An 8,822-nucleotide genomic window follows, 5' to 3' on the forward strand; every position below is an offset into this window, starting at 1 on the left:
ATCTCCTGAGAAGGAATAAAATCAACTTTTCCAATAAATCTTCTAAGTTTACCAAGTGGCTTGCCACAGGATGAAAAGTGTTTATCTCCTGCTTTCATTTTTTATTGGCATGCTACCACCTACTCTGTGGCTGGCTTGCAGATTGTCATAGTGAATAATGGCCTCCAAATGCCACCCTCGTTTGGGACCATTAATCAGGAATTCTTTCCAATACAGAAACTAGATTTTAAAATATTTCTTTAAGGATTCCAGTATTTGTAGATGATACCCAAACTAAGAAATATCTAAAACCATTACTTTTACTCTTTTGGGACTTCAAAGCTCTCTAGTTTTCCTAAATTTCCAAGAAATGCTATTAGCATTTGGCAGAAAGAGCAAAAGAGCACTATACCACCATGTTTCTGTTTGTGACTTTTCAAAGTCCAATATACTTTACTAACAGGATTATCCCATCCTGCCATTCATAATCTGGACTAATATTCTGCCCCAAATAACTGCTTCTTTTGTTTGGAAATCATTTGCATCGTATAACTTTCTTTCTTGGTATGAAAAAAATCCAAGGTGGTGTGGTGAGTCCAATTTAACTAGGAAGAGCTATTTATAAGAACCATGAATTCCATAAGAACAAAATAGATGGAATATAATTAAAGTTTGTCTTAATAATTCAAGTTTACCATTATAAGCATGAATTTCTATACTGTGTTATGCTACTCTCAGGTATAATTAAGGTGTATAGGTAAATTAGCCCCTAAGCTAACTGATTCCAAATTACAATTCTTAAATAATTCTTTTTACTTTTATCTCCTCCTTGCTGTATGCCATCCTTCCTCACTGCTGTCAGCATATTTGACTCTGGATGAAATGACTGTTTTCTGCTCCATAATGGATTAATTAATTATCTTATTCAACTCCACAATGATTAGCTATCTTATTAACTAATTGAGCTAAAAATTAGTTATGGATGAAAATATTTTAATAGCCCTTATGAATCTGTCAGCTTTAAATGAACCTAAACTCTTTCCAAGCAATAGTCTCAGACTGTACAACCTCTGAAAATAAGTTCCATGTGCTTATCACTCCTTTTATTTCCCTTGGTTGGTATGCAGTAATATACAGCCCCATGAAGAATTCTAGAATTTTGAAAACAAATCCAAGTTTACCTAATTAACATCCTTACAGACTTCAGTGAAACCTCTTTTATTTCTATCTTTCTAAATAACAAGTTCCCATATTTTTACACTATTTTTGTATGATGTCTTATATGATATGGTCTTTTTATAATATCTTTTGTTACTGGTAATTTTTTGACTTTCTTCTCTTTTCACATTTTTTCTTTGTCAGAATCATTGCATCATTTTTCATGCACAGTGATACTGCATTTTGGCAATGCTTTTTTGTATTAGACACTAAAATGAATATCAGTGTCCTTCACTTATAACTTAATAGATACCACCTTTCATTCCTCTTTATCTTTCTATAATTAATAGCAACCAATATTGAATAGTTAATAGATGAAGGGCACAGAGAAATAAACATGTATTTTTCAGGGTGCTGTTAATTTCAAATAATCTACCTAAATTTTCAGATGATGCACTCCAAATTTTGGTTTGGAAAATATGGTCACCATAAGTACAAAGCATACATGAAAGATATCGCATAATAAATAATTAGATCGGCAAAATTCAGTGCTAGGGAGAAAATAACTTAAATAAGTGCTAGAAGATTTCAAAGAAAAGACATATCAAAGTGGCCTGAAGCAACTAGAGGGGGTTCATGGTAGATATAAGACTGAATGGGGCCTTTGAGAGATGGGTCAAATCTGCATACACTGCTGATGAAAATGGGGGTAGAGGGTCAACATCTGAACAGATTAAAGGGCCCATTTATATAATCAATGTCAAATCCTGCTTAGCAGCATCTTCCATACCAACCAACTTCTTGGCACTTATACTATATTCTGAGGTCAATTGTCAGAAGGTCCTACCCAGAAGTTTCCCTCCTGGTCTCACATCTCATCTTGCCAGCTCTTTCCCTGGCTTCATCATACTGGGCTCCAATACCATAGGTCAATTAGAAGTTGATCAAATCAGTTTAGTTGTCAATGGACTAATGAGAGATAAAGAAATCCAATCAGTGGTTTTATATGGCTTTAGCACTCAAAGGCTAGATTAATTTAACTGTTTTTCTTCATCTCCAGATTGTTTGGGGGTAGATATGTACATATAACCCACAACAGACAATGCTAATATATACCAACATGTGGATCATCTGAAAATAGTAAATTAAAACAATGTAAATTTGACCAGGAACCAAATATATAGAATTAAACAATTATATTATGTGTAGATCCAGGTCCATTAGCAGGAAAGTAAGCAGGGACAGACAAGAAAGATTCATCTTCAGACAGATTGAGGTTGATAAGTCATTAGGATTTTTAGCGGCTTAGGAAAGCTTGGAGGAATTAGAGTATAAGAAATTACTTGGATAGTCTACTGAGCCGGGGAAAACGGCAAAGAAGCTTGAGCCAAAGTTGGAGAACAGAAATAAGAAAATTTAGGTGAGGCCTTAGAACACCTGGCAGCAAAGTTTCCCTATATTCTTATCTATTGTTTTCTTTTATTCCTAATATCTCTTGAAATGAGCATTTCCAAAGCCCTGGATCACCAAATGACTGGTAAAAAAAAATTCAGGAACCCATAAGAGCTATGAAAATAAGGTAGTATTATTATTATTAGAATTATGATTAATATCTAGACAAATAAACAGATAAGTAAGTAAAATTATTAAAGCAAATGTTACAACCCAGGAAAGATACAGAGATAGCCAGTTAGTATCTTGAAGTTCTATAGATTTCAGGCATCCTGCTAGTTGAATATATGTTACAGGCATTGTGAACAATTTCTAGGAATAACTTACAAACATTATACACATTGCCTAGGAATTATTTACAATTCCTGATTTAACATTCTACCTGTAACATAAATACTAGTTAAAATACAAGGAACTTGATTATACACTGGCATCAAATCAGAAGGCAGTATTTGTGCAGGTCTGTCATATAACCAGAAGATTGATTTGCATATTAAAATGTAATAGGACATAGGAAATGACCACATAACTATATTGTACTTATTAAGATTCATATACAGAAGACTATGTATATGAACTGACTGAAAGAACCTAAGTACAAAGAAAAATTCGATTTTGTACTTTTAAAAGTAAACTAATTGTATCATTTCATACTAAGTTGTTCAACTTTAAGTCCAAATACATAATGGGTACATTTTTTTAAAAAATCTAAATGTTTTTTTAAATTTTTTTACTTCACTGTTTTTAAACAAATTAACTGCTAACAATATTTACGAACACACTAGAACTTGGAAATCCAAATGCATGCTGTACTTTTCAAAGTAGTCTCCTGGGGAACATATATATAATGGTTATGCTGGTACTTTTGAGAATATTTTTGAAATACTGCTTTTGTAAACTGGCTTTAGAGCCAGTTTATGAACTACACAATTAAAAGACTCATTACTCTCTCAAAGGCAATGGATATGATACATATCAGCTATACAACATATTAGCTATATAATTTATATAAACCAGATTAATCTGATAAGTCAAAATACAGTCATATAACTATTAAAATCCTTTCCCAAACCACCCTCTGAGTCTTTTCTCAGGCTAGATCCAAGACCACCTCTTCCCTCTTCACCCAACCCTCCCTCCAAGGAGACACAGCCAGTTGAAAAGTATGGACCATAATTTGTTTAAAATAGCTAGATTGAACTTAGCCCAATAATGTTTCTTAGTATACTACATTTGACCATATCATGTAGCTAGACTCTAAGCTTCATGACAGCAGGCACTTTTGTTCACTACTGTATCCCTGTTGCCTAGAACAGTGTCTAGCATGTTGTAGTTCTTCAATAAATATTTGTTAAATGGATGGATGAATTAATGAAACTCCTTTAAGAGTTTTTATGAATTAATAAACATAAATGGCTAAATGTGAAATAACAAGGTTATGGCTATACTGAAAGTAACATTGTACTTCCATCTGACAAGAAGTTCAATAAGTCATTGTTTGACAGTAGTTAACAAAAATACTGATGTTGGCTATAGCATATCTCTGGATTAGGAGTCAGTTATCTTAGTGTGATTTTGAAGGCTGTTATCTTGTTCTTTGTGTACCAGTTTGCTTGTATCATATTCCATTCACAGATTAGGTCTCTAGTACAGGCCATGTGGCTTTAAATAAGTGTCATGGGGCTTTATTTTCAATGGTAGTTTCTGAAACCTAGAAATCTAAAGTGGTTTGGGCTAGGTCACATAGTAACTAATGAAGAATAGAGGAGAATGTGTCTGAGATAAGAAAAATACAATGCCAGAACCTTGTACTGCTTTGGTATTTACCCTGTTGTATGCTAGAATTACAGTCCTGTAATCTTCCTCCTTGAAAGTATCATCTTCTACATAAGCTAGGACATCATGACCTTGAGGCCCTCTTCAACTTCTCAACTCATTTTAGAAAAGCTTTCATTGTTGATGGTGGTGATGACTTTAGTAGTAGAAGTAGCAGCAGTAGTAGTAGCAGTAGTAGTAGTAGTAGTAGTAGTAGTAGTAGTAGTAGCAGCAGCAGCAGCAGCAGCAGCAGCGGTAGTAGTAGTAGTAGTAGTAGTAGTAGTAGTAGTAGTAGTAGTAGTAATAGTTGCTATTGTTGTAGTCTTGGTAGTAGTAGAAGCAGTAGAGGTAAAAGTAATTCTAGTGGTAATGTTAACAATATTGTCTAGCACTTATTAAGTGCTTAATACATGATATGCACTGCAAAAACTCTTTATATGTGACATGTCTTTTAGTTCTCTTCACAAATCTATCAAGTAGGTAATGCTATTATACCCATTTTACAGATGAAACTGAGGCTCAGAGAGTTTAAGTAACTCAGCTAGTTAGGGGTCTAAGCCCTTGCCTGCCTAATTCTGAAGCTGAAGCACTAAAGCACAATGGAACATTACCTCATCAGCATTATCCTGTTATCTAACCCATCCTTTTCCTGCCCCATAATAAACCTATAAGAAAAATCTAAAGAGTCGCTATAATTGAAACTTTGAAGTGATTTGGTTCTACTTTTAGCATTCAATAATAATGGCTGCAAAGCAACACAATGCTACAGACTGAACATCTGTTTTAAGACAGCGAGTGAGTATGTTTTTCTGGAATATCCCCTTAGAAATGTTTTTTGAACATTTGTTCAAACAAGTTGAGGTCTGGACACCCTCTGATTCCTTTCTCAATTTGTTATGTGCCAAGTATGACATGATCCTTCTTCATGTGGTTCGAATTAGGTGGAAGCATTATCCATGCCTGGTACATTGGACAAGCCCTCTAGAGCTGTCCTTAGACCCAGACAAGCAGGCTCACTGAGAAAATGGCAGCCCTGGGGCTACTGCACTGAGACCACTGATTGGCTGGGTCACACCAGAACCTCCATGGAGGAGGCAGCCTTTGCCTGACAGCTAAGGTATTTGTGTTCTAACCTTTCCTTTGTCTTCCATCTGGATACTTTTTGGTTTGGGGAATAGGTTCCAGAAATGCCCAGTGGACTTCTTGTGTCTTGTGGCTTAAGAGTTTCAGAAGCTCTAAGCCTAAAATTCTAGCCCAGGGCTGCTATGGCCTTCCTTTTCTGCTACAAACCACCTGAGCTCTACATGCTATACCATGAAATCATTAGGAAACTGATTAATGTCATTGGCAGGTGCCTCAGTGCACATAACTGGAAGGGACTAAAATTAAAGACAGTTTTATAGCTTTGGCAGGATGGAAGTATACTCTTTGGGTAAATCGAATGTCACCCCTTGGCCTGTGTTTGTGGGAGATGGCTGCAGAGCCCATCAGAAAAGCTGCCACGTGTCTAAGTACATGTGAGTGGTGGAAGCATGACTGCAGTAAGAGGCCAGGGTTGGTAATGAAGGAGGAGACACTAAAACCTAAGGGGAATCCCTGAATCCCCAACATCTGTGAGATGGATCAGATGAAGCTAGAGTGCAAAAAGCAGCAGAAAAGTGTTCAGTTGATATAGGCATATATTGAAAGAAGCAAAGAAGATAAAATCTTATGCTGTAGTCAAGGATAAAGTTATAAATGTCAGGTCTGCTTTAACATCCAAATTAGGAGATAAAATATACTATAAGAGTGTTTCAGAGTTAGACACAAATCTAACTATGGGAGCATCTTTCCTGGTCCACCATGAACTCCTGAAATTTCCTCCAACTATTCCAAAAAGTCCCACAAACTGATGCTATTCCTTCTTTGCCTCTCCTAATGCAAAATGCACTTGCACCACTAAAAACTGAGACTATCACCTCCCCATCTTCTCCATAAACTTGCTCTAACATCACTGATGGGAAAAGAAACTAAGCTAAACGTCACTGTAGATTCTGATGGATTGAAATTGATAAGGTTTAGAGGGAATGGACCAGATAATAAGTAATTACAATATTTAAAATGAGAAGTTATAAGGCCAAATGATAATAGCGAGTATGGAAAGGAGTTGCTGGTTGTGAGAAATATTATGAAGGAATATCCACATGACTTTGTAACTGTCTGGATTTAGCACGGCAATGGAAGAATCAGAGGTATCGCCAAAGTTATTAGTCTTAGTGATCAGAAAAATAAAAATAGTGATGTCAGGAATAGGAACAGAGAATTCATGAAAAGAAAAGGTTTTTAGAAAAAGATAAGTGAGTTTGAAGTGCCATATGAAGAGATAGAACAGGCAATTTGAAATTCTAATTTGGTACTCAGTGAAAGTTTAAGTTGGAGATAAAAAGTCAGGCAGGCATCACTTGCCTGTTTCTTCATCTAAGTCCAAACCTTCTGGCTCCCACATCCTACAGGCAGAGGCCATATACAAAGAATATTTGAAACTTACTTCCTTCTCTCTTCCTTCTGTTGCTATTTTCTCCACTCCCTAGGTTCTCATGCCCTCTAGTAATCTTCAGAATCTTACAGTAGAGAAACTTATTTGGCCTCTTTGTCTATTTCAAGCATTCACCGTAACTGTCTAGTTTTAGGATGGTTCTTTATATTCCCATGCACATGCCTTTTGTGATTAATAAGTGATCCAAGATTACATTTATGGAAATTTTCAATTGCTTTCAAAATTATGTATACGGATAAAATAATATGCATAAGAAAACCTGGAAAGGAAAGATTAGATGAGTGCTTCAGAGTTATGGCAACCATATTTTCTGAAGCAAAAATTGGACATCGGTTTCTGATGAACAAAATTGATGTTCTGAAGTCCTCTAAGATTAAATGAAGTAATTTAATAGATGTAATTGGAATGGTGAAATATTTGCAATTCCCAGGACATTTAGATTGTTTCTAGAGACAATACAAGATATTTATCCTGGGAAATCTGGGAAGTAGGTGGAGTGGAATACTAATAGCACAATGCATGCTTAATGTTTTTGTACTCTACATTTATTTATTATTTTATATGCTATAACTTTTTGATTAGTATACCTAATAGTCTTGGTATTTATTCCCACTGAAAAGAACTTTTAAGACCCAAAAGTGTTTAAGGTCAGAGTAAGGAGGTACTCTGGAGATCGATTAATCCAAAACTTTTTTTAATATGAAGAAATTGATGGTCAAAATCAAGAAATTACTTGCCTGAGGTCACATATCATATCAATGGCAGAACTGAGACTAGAATCCAAGTATTCTGACCTCTCAAATATCCTTTTCCTAAATACCAAGCCTCAATTTGGACAACAGCCTTTCCCTTCCTTCTACTTCTTCATATCTCATCCCCTTCTTTGGCTTGGGATTCCCTGGAGGAATGGAGCCCACTTCTAAGAGGGCACAGTACAAAAGTATAGGACCCCGAATATTTATCATCTCAAATTCATTTGATGTATATTAGGAACAAGCCCCCCATCATGCAGACATCTCTCCCTCTTCTCAGCTGAAACACCCACATTTCTATTATAGATGCCTTAGGGTCAAATGGGACATCGAGGGGAAACATAGGTGGAGCTTGAATACTTGATATCCCCAGCATTGCATTCTCAGATGATTACAAGTTGTGAAATTTGCACATACCCAGACTTCTGGAGTGTCGGCACATTTCCTAATTTCCAAGCTTCTTCCAAAATTTTTGGAAGGGGAAAACCTATTCAAGTACAATGATTCACTACTGGGAGAAAACTCATTGATGGTTAACTTCATTCCTAGAGGATTGTTCTACTCCTTCGTATGATAAAGCAGGATAATGATATTACTTTGTATATCTTGCAAGAAGTGACTTTCCCCAAATCACAAAACAGGGCTAGAACCCCGGACTTACACTTCACATGCCTGAGATATTTTCTCTATTCCCTACTGCCTTCCAAGGCTGTCAGAAAAACCAGTGGCCAGGAATGGAACGAGGGTGGTTCACATTCCATGTATAATTTTTTTTTACATGGAGAAAGCTCCTATTATTTCATTAATCATACATGATGCTTTAGAAGTTTACCCTATGAATCTATAGGCTTTTGAGCTTCTTGAAGAAGGGACTGTAAATAGATTGGTCTGTCTATCCCTAGATTTTAGGATGTGGCCAGTAAGTATATCACATGCATTCAAATAAATGCATGTGGAACTAAACTGAATGAGTGAGTGCAATTGATTAGAACTTAAAAAGAGGCCAGGACCAGCATGTAGAGGGATTTAAATGACACTCCTAGAATCTAGTTTCAAACATAGTCTGTGACTGTACATCCCATCTTATGCAAAACAGAACAGTTCAATATTGGGTTATAACTCTACGACAA

The sequence above is a fragment of the Rousettus aegyptiacus genome, unplaced genomic scaffold, assembly GCF_014176215.1.
Source record: "Rousettus aegyptiacus isolate mRouAeg1 unplaced genomic scaffold, mRouAeg1.p scaffold_m13_p_9, whole genome shotgun sequence".
Classification (NCBI taxonomy): Eukaryota; Metazoa; Chordata; class Mammalia; order Chiroptera; family Pteropodidae; genus Rousettus; species Rousettus aegyptiacus.